Source organism: Ornithorhynchus anatinus, chromosome 15 (assembly GCF_004115215.2).
Source record: "Ornithorhynchus anatinus isolate Pmale09 chromosome 15, mOrnAna1.pri.v4, whole genome shotgun sequence".
Taxonomy (NCBI): Eukaryota; Metazoa; Chordata; class Mammalia; order Monotremata; family Ornithorhynchidae; genus Ornithorhynchus; species Ornithorhynchus anatinus.
The window spans coordinates 22,033,905-22,051,686 of NC_041742.1; the positions used below are offsets into that span (position 1 = coordinate 22,033,905).

The 17,782-nt window shown below is 39.3% G+C and overlaps 1 protein-coding gene across 2 annotated transcripts in view; it reads left to right on the top strand.

Moving 5' to 3' along the window:
* Positions 1–17,782, top strand: part of FRMPD4 (FERM and PDZ domain containing 4) — a 274,830-nt gene that overhangs the window by 36,249 nt on the left and 220,799 nt on the right. The window lies entirely within an intron of this gene.

A 17,782-nucleotide genomic window follows, 5' to 3' on the forward strand; every position in this document is an offset into this window, starting at 1 on the left:
AAAACAGGCAGCACCAGGCACATAGCTCCAACTTCCTCACCTCTTTTCTCTCCCCTCAGGAGAGCTATGCCGTGCCCTGGAAGTGGATGAAGCATTCTCACTCTTGGTGGAGGAGCCATGCTCCTCCCAGAATGTTCCAACAAAATCAGTACCAGGCCTGTGAACTAGCTGCCTAGCACCTCCAATATTTAAATATAATATTTGTGGGTCCTCTTTTGGTTTAAGTAAAAGGAGTGAGAACATTTGCACCATAGAGAAAACATATGGATTCAGGGTTTAAAAAAAAAAAGAAAAAGTGCTGATTGTGTCTCTAGGCCTGCCCCTTGCAATCGCAGCTGTTGTCTAGTCTGTTACTATCTGGAGTGTTTTAGCTGCTGTGCCTTGTCTCTTTTGTGGCATTTAATGCTGCAGATAAGGCTAACCAGAATGAGGTAGTCATTCTGCAGGGGCAGGAAAATGGGTATCATGACCTATCTGTAACAAGTATTTCCAGTCCCGGGCTGGGATTCCCCAACATTTTCTCTGAAAAAGGATTCTCAAACTTGTTAATTTCATAGTAAATCCCCCTTTAAGGCTCCAGTTCCCATTCTCTCCTCCTTCAAAACTTCTTTCAAAGGAAAAGAAAAAATGGTTCAGAATTAGTTTTACTTGTGGCTTCACAGCTCTTGGAGGCAGAAATGATGGAACATTCCCGCAGGTGGACCCCTTTTGAGGAGTCATTTTAGTACTCTTATTATGCTAAGGAATATATGACTAAACATGTACAAAATATCTATACACTCACACATATATGTGTGTCTACATTCAGGTATATATTATATATATATATATATATATATATATATATATATGTATATATATCTTCCCTTTTTGTTCATACATGAAAACATGTTGGTGTTATTGAGAGACAGTGTTAGATAACATGTCTAACTCTATTATATTCTCTCGAATCCTTATAGAGTGTACTGCATAGAGTAAGTGCTCAATAAATACTGGTGATTTGTTATTGAAAAACTTGAGTTGCAGTATAGTTTATCTCAAGAATGGATATTTTGGTGAGGTTTCCTTTGCTTAAACTTTCCACCTAAATGTTTTAAGAAAGCACATGTCAAATTTCTGATCCTTTTTCCTTGCTATTAATGCAGTGAGTCACATAGAGATTCTAAGTTGGTGTATACTTGACTTCGCACTGAATTATGTATTCAGTCAAGAGAAAGGTGTCGGGAAAACCAATGAATTTTCAAAACAAGTATGTTGGTCAGGGCAAGTCATATTATGGAAAGGCCATTTCCTGGCCTCCTTGTTAAAGATTTAGTTTTTTAAAGGTTTTAATGCTAAGGGAAAAGGAGGTCAGGGTAGGTGCCTATGAATCTATCAACTGAGCTCCTAGTAAGAGGGCAATTAAGATGCATAAACCAATATTAAAGTACAGTGGTATTCAGTTAAATGAGTACCAATTAAAGAAATTGTGAAAAGACTTTCCATGATTTTCAGATATGTGGCTGCAATAGTAAAAATTTTGGGGGTTTGGATGTTACAGCGCCAGGGACCTGAGAGAATCTTAACATTTTACTAACCGAGGAACCTGGGGCTGAGCCACAGTGAATTAATCTGCAAGTTGAATAACTGGCAATTACCACCAGTGCCTAGGTGAAGGAAATCATTTAGGTGCTGGGAACTTGACATGGAATAATGTGCACTCCAGGATCCATTGCTAAGAATTCCATACTGGACTAGTTATTCAGGTGTCCCCTAGGAGTGATATTATTATTTCTGTGTCTAGGAAAATTCCCGAAGAGCCCTCATTTACTGCAGGGCTTCTGTGGCAAACTCTCTTCATAATGAAAATGAAGTGATCTGTTTTTTTTGTGTCACTTAGGAATTGTTATGAATAAGCATCCCAGCGATCTGGTGAATGGGAGTGGATGGCAGCATTATGAGGGCCTAGGGTATGTTCATAAAATATGGATGATCCCCAGACCATGATTGGTCAGAACCCCAGGCCACAGTGGGTCACTTAGGCCTGACATGTGCCTAATGAAAGCATACAACATGTTGTGTTCCCAGAAGTCCTTAGCACATAATCTGAGAAGGAACCATCTTTCTGCTCCTCCCTTGAATGGCCTAACTGAGTTTAGTGACCACATTAGGCCCTTAGACTACCCTAAATGCAAGTCTTCACGTGGAGGAGCAGAGGCATATGGAAGTGGTGACTTCCCTGAAATCACAAAGCAGTCAAGTGATGGAGTTGGGATTAGAATCCCAATCTCCTGACTCCCAACTCTGGTCTCTTTCCACTAGGCCACACTGTTTCTCATGTGTTCCTTGATGCATCTGGATAAGGAGGGGCTCATGCTTTCCAACCTCTCCAGGGGAACTAAGCTGGCAGCATTCTCACCTATGGATTTTTCTATCCAAACAGATGGTGCTAAACCAGTCTTTATTGGTCAAAACTCCTTCGAGAGGTTACGTTTCTAGCAAGTGAAAGTAAATGAGTTAAAAATAATTTAAATGTACTAATGTACATTGTAAAAGTACAAATGATAGTACAATGGAACCTCTTTATTCAAATATTTGATAGAAGAAATTGCATCTTACTTGCTCAGAAGTCTTTTTATTAAAAACACTTCTCTATGTGTATAAATGTGCTCTAAAGCTCCCGGGATAAAGGCAGGTAGGTGGACTTGTTAAAGCAAGTAAGATGAGAGCAGAACTATTTGGGTATCCATCATAAATAGGTTAAAGTCTAGGGGCAACTAGATTTCCACTAGTTTAATTCTTTTTGTACTGCTCTGTACTTAATAATCAGTAGTAGCTTCATCTGAGAAGCTCACCATGCTTTAAATGAGCCTTTCAATTAAAGAATAGCCCTTTCTATTTACAATCTTTTGAGCTTGCCAATCTTAACTGGAGACTGGAGTCAGTAAGAATCCAAGGGGGAGTAAGATGGTAGAGTTAGTGGGATGGTGAGGCTTTTACTCGTGTTTATCACAGCCGTAATAATTGTGAGGGTTGGAATTGTATTTGTGGAAAGATGCTTGGCATCATTTTGGTCCATGGTAGCGGAAAGTATCCATTTGTGAAACTTTTCTTGCCATTCCAATCATCATACGGAATATGGTTCCTGTGTTAAAATGGGGAAAATGAAGATGACTGCATCAGTCAAAAGATGAGGATGATTCCTGCCCTGTCCAGAAGACTCTGCCATTTCTGTTCATCTAGCAAGTTTCTTTTTATTAGTGTCATTGGTTGAGACCAAAAGTGTTTCCTCTTTCTAGAATGGCTCTGCACTTCTTTTTCTCGGTTGGCAATAGAGTATATAGGAGAACTAGCTGGCCCCTGTCCCAAAGGTGACAACCATACTGAGTTGCAGGAAACCCAGCGAGAGAATTTCTTGCTCAAACACTCCATCCTTACCTGCTTCTTATTGCCTGCAACCAGAAAAGATTATTTTGTTCTCATCGTGTTCTAAGCTTTTTTCATTCTGGGTCTCTCTCTACTGTCCCAGGAAACTGTGGCCACCTTGGTGTGAAATTTCACTGTAGCAACTCCAACGCTTAGGTTGATTTGATATATGTACATAATAAAATCAAGCAATTAATATTCATTTAACATCTTTTGCATGCAGAGTACTGTACTAAGCATTTGGAAGTGTACAGTAGATAGACATGATCCCTGCCTGCTAAGAGCTCACAATCTCTCTTATGATCTCTTATGTGAAGTAAAGTGAATTCAGAAAGTTTTAGGGCCTGATAACAGTATAATAGTTCAGAGAGTCTGGAAGAAGCTTCACCAGAAATCCCGTACATTTTCTTTGGTGTGGAACATATAGAGGAGAAAAATGGTGTTTGAGTAAAAAAAGCAGTGAAGTGGCCTACTGTGCTCTACCTGATGAGAATCAGCATGGCCTAGAGGATAAAGCATGGGCCTGAGAGTCAGGGGGACCCGGGTTCTAATCCCTGCTATGCCACTTGCCTGCTTAGAATCTTGTGCAAGTCACTTCACTTCTCTGTGCCTCAGTTACCTCAGCTGTAAAATGGGTATTAAGACTGTGAGCACCATATGGGACAGGAACTGTGTCTAACCCGATTTGCTTATATTCACCCCATTGCTTATTACAGTTCCTGGCATATAATAAGTGCTAAACAAATATCACTATTATTATTATCATTATTATTATTACTACCTGCTGTCAAAACAGGACAATCGCAAGGAGGCAGACGACACCTGTAATTACAGAGTTTCTTTAAACTCAGTGGGGCTGGCTGGCTTATGCATTCAGGATAAGTAACAGATTTATCATCATCTTTCTGAGTTGCTCTTTTAAATGGGGGGCGGGGGGAGGGGGGACCAGGTGAAGGAGAGGAAAAAAGAGGGGATAAAATCAGCCTCTATATTTAGCGTTAATCAGCTTTTCATTTTTTACTTCCTGCAGCCAGATCTTGCTGAATATGTCATCAGCAGAACCACCTGCTTGGGCAGCACCTGATTTTTTCTGCTGCTGATTAACTCAAAGGGTGGTCTTCTCTGCAGGACCCTCCACCCCTCCATTTTCACCACCGCCTCTGCGAATGCTGTCTGTGGCCTGGTTCCAGAAGCTGGGAAAGGGGTGTGGCCTCTGTGGGTGGTGGCAGATGAGATCATTGCATGCTATTTATCGAAAGTCTGGGTATGCTTGGCAGAGCACAGCCATTCCTGGAGAAAGTGTGGGCTGGCATGGGCTTTGAAGGGGAAAAAAAGAACCCAACATAAAAACAGGTGCCAAGTGCTGACATGGAGGAGAATTTGAGAGATGGAAGGAGAGGAGGTTCTATTTTCCTTATGCCTGACCTGGCTGTCCTGTTTCAGAACTTTCAGGGGAGACAGATTCCCCCACAGTCAGTCCTTAGAGAAGTGATTAGTTTTGTTGTGGCCGTCTAGAGTTTCAGGTGTCACATTATTTCTATCTCCAGCACAAATTGATTTTGTATTGGCAATCAGGAGAGAGGAGAATCAAGTGAGCTGTAATTATAAAATGATAAACATTATATATAAGGGAAAGATACTCCAGTTTTTCTACACATAGTTTCTTGGTACTGATTTCCCTACAGGCATTTTTATCTCACTGAATGAATGCAAAAAGATTATAAAGTGCCAGGAAGAAATATCAGTTTGGTGATTTGTATTAAGACATTTTCATCAATTAATCAATGGTATTTATTGAGCCCTTACTATGTGCAGAGATTGGTACTAAGTACTTTGGCGAGTAAAATACAATAGAGTTAGTAAACAGGATCCCTGACCTCAAGGAGTTGGCAGTATAGGGGGAGAAAGACATTAAAATAAATTACAGATAATGTAAAGCAGAGTATAAGAATATGTACCTAAGTGCTGTGGGGTTGGGGTGGGGTGAATATCAAAATGTTTAAGGGGTATAGGCTCAAATGCTTAGGCAAAGCAGAAGGGAAGATGATGATAATGATGATGATGGTATTTGTTAAATGCTTACTATATGGCGAGCACTGTTCTAAGCATTGGGGTAGATACAAGGTGATCAGGTTGTCCCATGTGGGGCTCACAGTCTTAATCCCCATTTTACAGATGAGGTAACTGAGGCACAGAGAAGTGAAATGACTTGTCCAAAGTCACACAGCTGGCAAGTGGGGGGAGGTGGGATTAATAATAATAATAATAATAATGTTGGTATTTGTTAAGCGCTTACTATGTGCAGAGCACTGTTCTGAGCACTGGAGTAGATTCAGGGTAATCAGGTTGTCCCACGTGAGGCTCACAGTTAATCCCCATTTTATAGATGAGGTAACTGAGGCATAGAGAAGTTAAGTGACTTGCCCACAGTCACACAGCTGACAAGTGGCAAAGATGGGATTTGAACCCATGACCTCTGGCTCCCAAGCCCAGGCTCTTTCCACTGAGCCACCCTGCTTCCCATAGGATGGGGTAATAGGGTGAATAGGATGGGGTAATAATAATAATAATTATGGTACTTGTTAGGCACTTACAGTGTGCCAAGCACTGTTCTAAGTGCGGGGGTAGATACAAAGTAGTCACATTTGACACAGTCTCTGTCCCACAGTGTGTCCTGCTGTTCACACTCTTAATCCCCATACTACAGATGAGGTAACTGAGGCCCAGAGAAGTGACTTGGCTTGCCCAAGGTCACACAGCAGACATGTGGCAGAGCCGGGATTAGTACCCATGATCTTCTGACTCCCAGGCCCATGCTCTATTTACTAAGCGACTCTGCTTTTCCATGTGAGGCTAGTCAGGAAAGGCCTCTTGGAGAAGTATTTATTTTGTTAATGAGGTGTACATTGCCTTGATTCCATTAGCTATTGTTTTAATGAAATGTTCATCCCCTTGATTCTACTTATTGCCATTCTTCTCGTCTGTCCGTCTCCCCCGATTAGACTGTAAGCCCGTCAAAGGGCAGGGACTGTCTCTGTTACCGATTTGTACATTCCAAGCACTCAGTACAGTGCTCTACACATAGTAAGCGCTCAATAAATACTATTGAATGAATGAATGAGATTTTAGTAGGGCTTTAAAGATGGGGATAGTGGAGGTCTGTCAGATATCCTGGAGGAGGGAGTTCCAGACAGGAGGGAGGATGTGAGTTAGGGATTAACAAACTCGGGTTTCATTTAACTGTTCATCGGAATATATCAACACCATAATGTCATTCAAATAAATCTTCTGAAGTACGTAAGTATTTCATAAATAGTGTGTGGTGGCAGTGTTTTTTTTTTTTTTTTGATTTACCCAGAATAGTTTAGGTACTTTCAATAGAGCTGATCTTGGAGGAAGTGATGATTTTGGTTTGACCGTGTGATGTCATGGATTAAGACGTAAGGAACTTGGATCTTTCCCAAATATTGATTAAGTAAAATGGAATTTGAGGGGAGTCATCATACCGACAGTAACTGGGCAGATGTTATAAATATTTGCATGTGTGCCCTGGGCTGAAGCCAAACTTACAAAAGCAGGATTACAAGACTCCACATCTGGCATCATTTAAACATGCAGAAGTAGCTACTACTTTATTTATCTGATATTTGTTTCCTAAATGAACTATATTAGAATAATCAAACAAAAGAACCAAAGACACCTAGGGAGGTCATTGCACCCAGCCCACTGCTTTGAGGCTGAAAGATAATCAACCTCTCCCCTCCCTGCCAAAGGGATGTAGTGGAAGGAACACGGGCTTGGGGGCCAGAGCTCCTGGGTTCTAAATCCAGGCTTTGCCACTTCCCTTCTGCGGGACCTTGGGGAAGTCACTTCACTTCTCTGTGCCTCAGTTTCCTCATCTGTAAAATGGGGATTAATTTACCTGTTCTCCCTTCTACTTAGACTGTGAACCCCACGTGGAACTGGGGCTGTGTTGACCTATTTGTATCACAGCTCTTAATGCAGTGCTTGGCACATGGTAAGCACTTAAGAGTAGCATCCTTCTCCTCCTCCTTTCTTTCTAATTCCTTTTTTTCTTCCACATTATTGTTATAAACATTTCAAGAGGACTTCATAGCTTCCCTCGTTAGTCTATTTAGTCAATTCTCCTATGACACAGGGGTTACACTCTTTTACATTCTTGACAAAACCCACATTAAGGATCATTCATATGCTAGCACTCAAGTCTTGGTTAACCTCATTTGCATGCCCCAAACTATTTCTTCCAACTTCACAATTTAGCCAGATAGATGTGCTTTTTTGGAAGAATGTCCCTTAGTTCCCCAACAGAGTCTTTTTAGACCATGTAGTGAAAACACAAGTTATGAACACATTTACTGTCAGGAAGTTCTGATGTCCAATTAAAATCTCTTCTGTTTTAATTCAATTATATGTACTTTTATTAATCAATCAGTTCTGTTTATTGGCCTTTAGTCTGCATAGAAATAACTAATGAACTTCCTCCCCATAAAAACTCTTCATGTATATGGAGAGAATCTTCTCTAAAGCTTCTGAGATTCCAAATCCATTAACTTTTCCTCATAACACCCATTTTCCATCCCATTTATCATTTTCATTGCCATTGTTTGGTTCCCCTAAAATTTCTCTGCACAATTTTTTCAGAGGACTGGACACAATACTCATATAAAGATATAACTAGGACAGAGAAAAGCAGTAAGACCATGTCCCTAGTCTCACATTTCATAATTCTGTTGTTCCCTCCCAGCACCATCTTTAATAAGGGCACCGTATTCCTTTCTCCTATTCAGCTTCGGGTTGACTCTAACTGCTCTGTGTTTTTCAGCTGTGCAGGGCCTTCAAAGACTGACCTCACCAGCTATATGTTTTCACTCTCTTAAGGCACTCTTTTGTACTTGTCTTTATTGAATTTCACCTTATTTTGGAGGGAGCATTTTTATAAGTTGCCCTAAGCCACTCTGGAAGACAGAAATAGCATTCAAAGTGTTAGCAGCCTGCAGAATTTAATATCATCTGCAAATTTGATGAGCATGCTCTAAATTCCTTCATGTAGGTCATCAGGAAAGATATTGAACAGAACCAATCCAGGATTGATTTTTGTGAGTTGCTGCCTGAGTTTGACCTCTCACCATTAAAGATTCCCCTTTAATAGGGGATTCTCAAGCCAGGTGGACCGTAGGAATTGTAAGGCAAGAATTTACTGTCCAGGCTTGTCAGATGGATGACAAGATGGAATTCAAAACACAGATAGAGGACACTTATTGCTTCCATCCTAAGTAGGAGATTAAATGTGAAGAGAAATAACCTTGGTCTGGAATGATTGGCTCATCACAAAGCCATTTGATTGTTTCTTAGCACTTTGTGCTCTTCTAGGTGTTTACGGGATTTTTTGCTCCCATCATCCCAGGAACCTTTCTCAAACTGACCAGTATTATAATCACTAAGGTGAATAGTATTTGCCCTTTTCCCAATTCACAGGGATTGCTCACAGTTTGTAGGAATTATCATCTGTAAAACTGACGGCTATATCATGTCATGGCATGATATATATTAAGCGCTTCCTATAGGCTGAAGCATTGCTCTATGCACTGGGGTAAGTATAGATAATCAGGACAGATCCAATTTCTTGTTCCACTTGAGTGTCCCGATCGATCTAGAAGGTGGGGAGAAACAACTCCCAATTTCTTGAGAAACTTGTAAATATGTGTGTGTGTGTGTGTGTGTGTGTGTGTGTGTGTGTGAATGAGTGAGCAACATTTGCTGATTTAAATGCCTCCAATTATTGTAAGCCCTGTAACTCTTTCTTTCCCAATTCTATTTTGCATTCCCAATTTTACAGTCCTTATAGGAACTTGGCCCTGGCCAACTACTCACTTTTGAAAAACTGAAGTAAAAATAACACCCATGTGTCCGCCTCTTGAGTCATGTTTCTGTTTCCTTTTTTGCCTGCCACAGGGGTAACATTTCCCTGCTTCTCCTCCTTAATCTAATACCTTATCTAGCTTTGTTTCAGTGTAGAATGAGTGTTCAAGTAAGAGTTAATTTTAGTTAATTTCCTACTATAATTGCTATGGTGATTCACAAGCATCTCTGGCCAACACTCAAACTCACATTTAGAGGGAAAACCATGGCAACAGAAGAGTGTGTATTCTGTTTGTATTCCAGGTCTAAAGACTCATTTTCTCTGAAAGTAAGGAAAAGTGAAATGAGAACAAATTTTGAAATTTCTCAAAATAAAGGATCTACAGTACTTATGGATTTGGGTATCCAACAACTCTCCTCTGGCACTCCCCTCCTTATTTTCTGCAAATCTTCGGAGAACACGATGGCATGCAGTGAGGGAAGCTTTTGGAAACAGAACTGAGATGTTTAAATGTGACAATCAGTATTGAGCATGGGCTATTATATAATGGTCTTTTTGTCATGCATTCCTCGGAATGACTAGGCTCTTTGGCAAGGAGAAATCAACTTATTTGATGGATTTTTTATATTCCTCCTGAGTGGCACAACACTGACCTCAAATGTCCAGAAAGATTAATTACATATTGAAAGATTGGAAGACGAGGATGTTTGGCTAGGATCTTACTGAATAAAATATAAATCTGAGGGCCACATTTTGCCAAAACTAATGCCTTATATAGTATTGTTTTTGGTCTGTAATCAATGCAATTATTGAGCCCATAGCAGGTTGATGGATGTTAATGATTTTCACTGGAAATTAGGACATAAGATGATGTAAGCCTATGGAGTGGTCTCACACATGGGAAGAGGTCAAGGGCTTTAAAAAAAAATTAGTATTCTGGGTAAAATTATAACAGTTAAAAAAAATCAATGTGCACCCTTATTCATATGACAATATATATTAGCTCCAAATGCTAGCGAATATTGTGTGCAGTAATCCCTTCCGAATCCATCTTTTCTTTCTTAAATACCTCCTTTAGAAGTGCGGAAACCAGATATAGCATCTGCTGCGAAATCATGGATTGTGAAAAGGTGTAATTACTACATCTGTTTTTGCATATTCTTTAAGCAGTAGAACAGTAAAGTTTATATGCTAGTTTCCACCCCTATTCTAGAAAATGATTTTCTTTGTTGTTCCTTGTGCAGACTTGAAGACAGAGTATTTGTCTGTGGGTGGGTTATCAATTCAGCACATTAAAAGGGAATTGTAGCCATTACTGAGAATGAAATCACACCATTTTTCTTTAGGACAAGTGCTATTTCTTCTGCACAACATCTATCCTATGACAATTAGTCATCACCAGTGGTGCTGCTCAAACACACTCCAGCAGTTATTTCATCAGCATCCCCTTGGCTTAGACAAAAAACAAATCAAGGCACAAACTAAATACTTACTGAAAAGAAATCCTAATCCAGGCTAAATCGGAGGAGTGGAGATTGCCAGACTGATTCTCCAGGAGAATGACATTCATACATTTTTGTGTAGTAGCTGAGAGTTTTTAAAAAAAGTACTAGCCCTTAACAGCGACTATTAAAAGCTACTTAATCTCTCAATATTAAGAAAGAAGGCTTGACTATCAAGATTTGATGGTATTAGACACATTGTCGCAACCCAAACTAGTCCTAGTTCCATAGGCTTCCTGGGAGGACTGATCTCAGCTATGCCCTTGTATTTTTAGCATGTCAAGTCTGTGCTAACTTTTCTCTCTCCCCAAAACAAAGGATTTTGGCACATCATTTTTTACTCTTTCAGCATGCCTAACCAGTAAGTACTGTCCAACATTTGAGGCGGGATGGGGGAGAGGACTGAGATGACTGGGCCTGACAAGCTGATTTGTAAAGGTGCTAGACCAAACACAGAAAAAGTGTTGAACTACTTATCAGGACAGTGCTGCCTTTTCTGGATTCTTCTTAGAGGGGCACACTCCCAAAGTGTATTGCGGTGTTCCAGCGTTCCACTGTGAATTACATTATTCAGGACAGCGGAGCTTTCGGCCAATTCAGAGATTCTGATCTAGCTGTCAAGATCAGGCATATAAGGTAACACAACAAAGCCTTCCCCGATTAAACCCTACTTTCCCCTACTTTCCCTTCCTTCTGTGTCACCTGTGCACTTGGATCTGTGCCCTTTAAGCCTTGATATTCACCCCACCCTCAGCCCCACAACCCTTCTATACCTATTTGTAATTTATTGACATATTAATGTCTGTCTTCCCCTCTAGATTGTAAGCTTCTTGTGGGTAGGGAACAAATCTACCAGCTCTGTATGTTGCACTCTCCCAAGTGTCTAGTACAGTGCTCTGAATGCAGTAAGTGTTAAATAATTACCATTGATTGAAATACCATTGATTGACCTTCAGACATTTGGTATTAGTGCAGAGAAACCATATATAATACTTGATTTTGACTTTCAAAAGGCAAGGATGTCCACCCTTCCTTCCCCCCTGCCCCCCACCATTCCTTCATTTCATGTTTCTGGCCATGTTTTTCATTAGAGCCTGATTCTGCAAATTTACATCTGGAACCATTAGCTTTAGCTCACCAGAGAGAGAAATGAGAAAGGTTGTACCGATACATCGTGAAGCAAATGTATGATGGCTGCTGTCGGGTTCACGTCCTTTCTCTTTCACTTCTCACCTTCTGCTGTAGTCACTAACGAGGGCTGTAGTGAGCTCATGACACCAATCTCTGGAAAATGCATGTCTCTCGGAGCCAGAAGACCCAGATTCTAGACCCAGCTCTGATCCGGGGCTAGGGACTTGAACCTTTCTAGATCTTAGTGCCCTCACCTGTGAAATGGGGATGCTAGATTGTGACCCCTGTGTGGGACGGACTGAGCCTGATATTCTGGGTTGAGGGGCCAGAGTAAGTAAACAAATATTGGTCCCTAAGTTAATATCACTCAAGGTGTTGTGAATTGGTTGGGAAAGGTTCACAGGAAGAGATAGGATTTTCATGTACTAGTATCTTCCTTTCTTATTTGCACCTTAAAGTTGTATTGTCTCTGTGGCAATAATGGGTTTTTTTCATCAGTTTCCAGGACAAATAACTCCAATCTCAATTGGTAACTACCCGATAATTTGCTACAGTTTCAGTGAAGTATAGCTGGGATTTCAAAGGCAATCAATCCCTAATTTATTTGCTACAGTTTAAGTGAAATGTAGCTGGGCATTTAAATGGAAACAATCTCTAATTTATAGACCCGACCCCCTTTAGTAGAGCCTGAATGCAGCATTAGGCTAAAAGGTAATGTTCACTTAACTCAAGAGGGGTCACACAATGAAATGAAGTGCTTTAGGGTGGCGTTCAATTAAGAGAACAAAACTAATCCTCCAGCTACATTAGTCCTATTGTCAGCAATATTGTCAGGATAGCCTCAAAGGAAGTTGATTTGTAGTCTAGGTCTGCCAATCCTCAGTTCTGGTGACTAGTGGCAAATAGGTTGCTGACCCACAGAGTTCAGGAAATGGCATAGAATTAGAGGGTGCCGTGGGTTTATGAATATAAAACTAAGGGAAGCTGATAGTTTTAGTGCCTGGATTACACAGATGTTTAAATTCTCAGAAATCAGAGTGTATAACATACAACTGTATAAGTGAACAAATAATTGTTCCATTTACTTAGCATTGCAAAAATTAAGACCAAATCCTATTTTCTAGGAGAGGTTTAACATTAGTGGTTTCATATTTACCTGGGAGTATTTATTTGATCAATATGAAGTAATTAAACCTCCAAATGCTTTAAAAATAAGTGAATGTTATCACTGTAGAATTTCAGTAGTGATTCTCTGAGATCTCCTATTAGAGGTAATGTGGGAATTTTTTTGTTGTTTTTGCGCTTTAGTTCTATCAAAGACAATGAATTTCAGGCAGATGTTGAAGAATTAATAGACTGACTAATTGATTTAAAGGAGCAAAGAGGCTTTGTGGGCCATGTTAGTTTGATATAGGGCTAGCCAGAGTGGTCCCCTCACCCATTTATTAAAACCTGCTATCAAAGAAACTAAGAGTTTCTAATGAATTAACTCATGCATTTGAAGGATCATTGGTTCTTTGTTTATAAAAACCAAGAAGCCATTTACACAGAGCTGGGAAGAGAAGTGTTCTCTCCCCACAAGGAGCTTATAGTTTAAAGGGGGAGACAATCTAGAGTGGGGAATATCTTTCCTCCAAATCCCAAATGTTTTTCCGTGGTGAGTGGGGAATAACCCCAGCTGATGTATTAGTATTTCAAATACTTAAAAGGTAATATTTCAAGCCAAAGAGAGCATTCATTTATGGATGTTGGATCATTGTGAAGGATCATTCATTTTATGACTAAATTACACAACATGTAGAGTTGAAGAACTACCTAGGAATGACCTTCATCCTTTTGCATAGTGACTTAAATCAGACTTTGAATATTTATCTGCAGATTATTCCTAGCTGTAATTAATTTTAATATTGGTTTTCTCTGCTTTATTGTAAATTCTTTGAAGGTAGGGATCACGTCTACTAATTCTATTGTACCCTTCCAAATGCTTAGAACAGTGCTCCATATAAGGTAGGTGCTCATAAACACTATTATGTGATTGACTCTGAACCAGGATGGTTTGGGGCAGAATGTGATCTATCTAGGTAAATTATCTTTTTCTAACCAACAACTCAAATACAGTGACGTGTGCATATTCAGTGTTCCAGACGTTTGATGGCACTCACACTCAAATATTTTTTTCTCTGTGATTTTATCAGTTTGATCACAAGAGCAAGAAGTGCTTGGAAACATTTTTTTTCCAGATTTGGGGAAAAAGGTTAGTTTCCAATAAAGATATTGTTTAATTTGAATTTGAATTATTCTCCCTAGTTGTTTGAGTTGATGTGACTCTACTAGAACATTCATTATTGCTATTTCCCATCAGTATGACTGCTGCTTTACATATCCATTTACTTTGTGTTCTCATAGTTTGGTGTTTTCAATTCTATGTATGCTTCTCTGATACTTGGTATTATAGGCATTATTTGCAAACAAGCAGACATAATTATCTAGCTGCCTGGAGGACAATCTGTCTTTTGTATTTGCTGAAAATACCTCTTAGGTTTTATCATTCTTGTGCATTCTGTAATTCTTTGCTTTATTTTTCCCCACTTCTGTTGCATTCCAAATAGTTTGTATCATTGAATTCTAAAACAAAAGGAATTCATGCTTCAATTGTTGGTTCATTTTCCATTTGCTGATGTTTGCAACTGAAGGCATTTCTCATTATTTTGTTGGGCTGCCAGGTACCCACTTAGCATCACAGAAATCAGGATGGACTCTCCCCTTGCCTTTGAGAAAGGTCTGCTCTTGACATTTGGTCCCCAAACTGCATCCTAAATTGGGTTCAGAACCTGATTAAAGCCCCTTTTGACTCAATTGGTAAAAGAAGCACACTGGAGCTGTCCCACTGAAGAAACCCCTAAGGAGCTGAAAGATGCCCCAGTGAATGGCCTTTAACATACATCACAAAAGCATTAAACACTACCTGACTAGCCTTCAAAATTCAGGTAGGCACACAGGGAGACAGGAAGTCCTTAGAATCCACTTGATCTTATTGACTTTCTTGAGTAATATTTTGCTACCTTGTGGAATTTTAGGCTCCAATCAACTTTAATTTGTTCCTTCAAAATTTCATCAATGCATATTGCTTTCAAACCCTCATAGAAGTTCCTGATGTATAGACAGTTGCTTATCCCAACAGTAAGAAGAGCAGTTTATATTGGCAACACAGTTCTTTCAAAACTTCAGGTTAAGCTGACTGATGTGAAAAAAAATGATTAGAGTCCATTACAGGATTTTGGCACATGAATATACTAGCAGCACATAATGCTAATTCTCTTTTCCTCGGGTTATTGTGCCTTCTCCTCCTAGACTGTGAGCTCATTGTGGGCAGAGATTGTCACTCTTTTATTGTTGTATTGTATTTAAAAAAGGAACTGTGTATAAAGAGTTGGTTAAAAATTGCACCATGCCCTGTCACCATGGCTACCATAAAGAGTATGCTACTTCAAAGACTTGCTGATGATCCTTTGGTTTGAAAGGATGAAAAAGCATGGAAATCAGATCTCTTTCACCTATCAAATGCTGTAACTGTTTTTAGACCCAAATGATCTGAGGAATTCAGTTCATTGGAGGCTACTGTAATTTCTTAAACCCTTAGAAGAGAGTGAGTTTAATCAGAGCTTTCTCTAGAATTTTGGAGTATCTTCATTGTGATTTACTTGCATGATATTCAGGGAAGTAAAATGGGGCAGAAACCACTCGTAGCTAGAATTATTCCAAGAGAGAAACCCTTTGAACAAAACCTTGTAATAGGGATATATTTCTGCACTCTTGTATTTGAAAGATGTGTCTGAAATACACCAGTAACTGAAATATGAAAATTTAAATGTGGCAGTAGAAATGAACAATAAATATACAAGTACTAAATGATAGTTTAGTTTAACTAATTAGATAGTTAAACTAATTAGTTTAACTAATTAGTTTAACTAATAAGATAGTTAAAGGAATCCAAAAGGAAAATATAGGTAATGCTTCTTTAGTACTATTTTTGATGCACTGTTCGAGACTTGTTGCAAACCATTTTGAGAAAAATTATTTAGAGGCATTTAACAGGTAATAAGCTCAAATCTCAGTTGGCACACTTGCCAGTCTAACACTTCAGGTATTTGAGTTACCAATATGTTGATATTTTTCCCCTCCTAAATATAGGATTTATTATTTTTCATTGTTATAGAGACAGGTCTAAAGTGTAAAATAAGCAAGTAGGGGCTTTTTTCCCTATAAAATCAGTTTCAGTGGCATGTACAATAATGGAAGGATTTGTATTAGGCTATTATTCATAGAACAGTACATTACTCAACTGTTAGAAAGAGGTCAGAAGAAGCAGTGTACATCAAGTTCTCCTTGTAGTAGTATTGACCGAGTTCTCACTTAGGGCAGTGCACTATACTGAACACTTGAAAAGGACAGAATAAGGAAGTGACCCATTCCCTGCCCCCATGGAGCCCATACTCCAAATGGGAGAGCAAATGTAGAAATAGCTACAACTAATCAAAATAAATAATTGAAAGAAACAGATTGCTGAATGCTGAGAATGTGAATGAATAATTTCATAACAAATAGTGTTGGCAGCTGGGTTGGTATGGCCTAAGATGTTGAGAAATGAATCAAGAATGGCCTGTTGGTGGAAGTGGGATTTTACAAGGGCTTTGAATATGGGTGGGTTTGTGGACTGTTAGATTTGGATTGGGAGGAAGTGCCAAACCAGAAAACCGCATGAACGAGAGGCCTTAAAATGAGAATGTGGTGCAACTGAGAGGTTGGCTTGGGAGGATCAAGGAGATTGTGTTCTTGTGAAAACTCCCATTAAGGAAAATTCACACAGTAGTTCTCACCCCATCTTGTGTATGTGTAGATGTTTGCAGAAGAAACTTCTTCCAGTAATGCAGCACACCTAATCCAAACAGTTTTCAGGAGCTTCTTATTTCCCTAATTGTGACTACCTGAAGTGTGTACTGAAGATATATACTGGGGTAGAATAGCATGTATTTTCCAGTTTTAGTCTTATTAAGAAGGTAGAGTAGTTCCAAACAATAGCATGCAGAGAACAAAACCCATTGGTCAGAATCTGACACTGACTGGAAATTAAGTTGTGAGGGCCCAAAATCTAATTTATTGTATTCCAGGTCATTGCATTTCAAGTTGCTTATTAGTAGAAATTTGTTTCCACTATAGCATAAAAAGATAGGTAGAAACTAATGCCTCTCTAATAGAGACTGTAACTTCATGGCAGAGATGCAAGTGAGTGGCAGATATGACTGAAACTAGGTTAGCCACCTCCAGAACAAGCCACACACAACCCATTATTTAGAGTTTTCTAGGAGTGGAAAATGACTAGTTGTTGCGTAATTATCCACTTAAATTTGTCAGTCTTTTGAAGCATACTCTCTTCCCTGCTTTCAGTTAGGATACAGCCGTGCTAAGAACATAGATGTTGACATGTTGCAATTGCAGATGTGACTAAGGGAGTTAATGTGATACGACTTTGATGGATAATGAAGTGATACTCAGAAAAAGAAACAAAAGCTTATGTTGAGAGGGGAAAAGGGCAAGGAAAACAAGAATTCTGTCAAATATTTTCCTGGGTTAGCAAATTGCCTTTGAGATTTAGAGACATTTGCTAAAAGAAAGAGAAACCTACTCCTTACAAATCCTTGTAGTCATGCAGAATTGCCTAGGAAACCAGTTATGGATTAAATGAGATGATGTTTTTTATATTCTGCATTGCTTCTGTCCCCATTGTCAGTGTGTAGCAAATGGTATTAAACTGTATGAATCAGTTGATACTCTGTTTTCAGTTGTTTATATCACTAAGAAATCG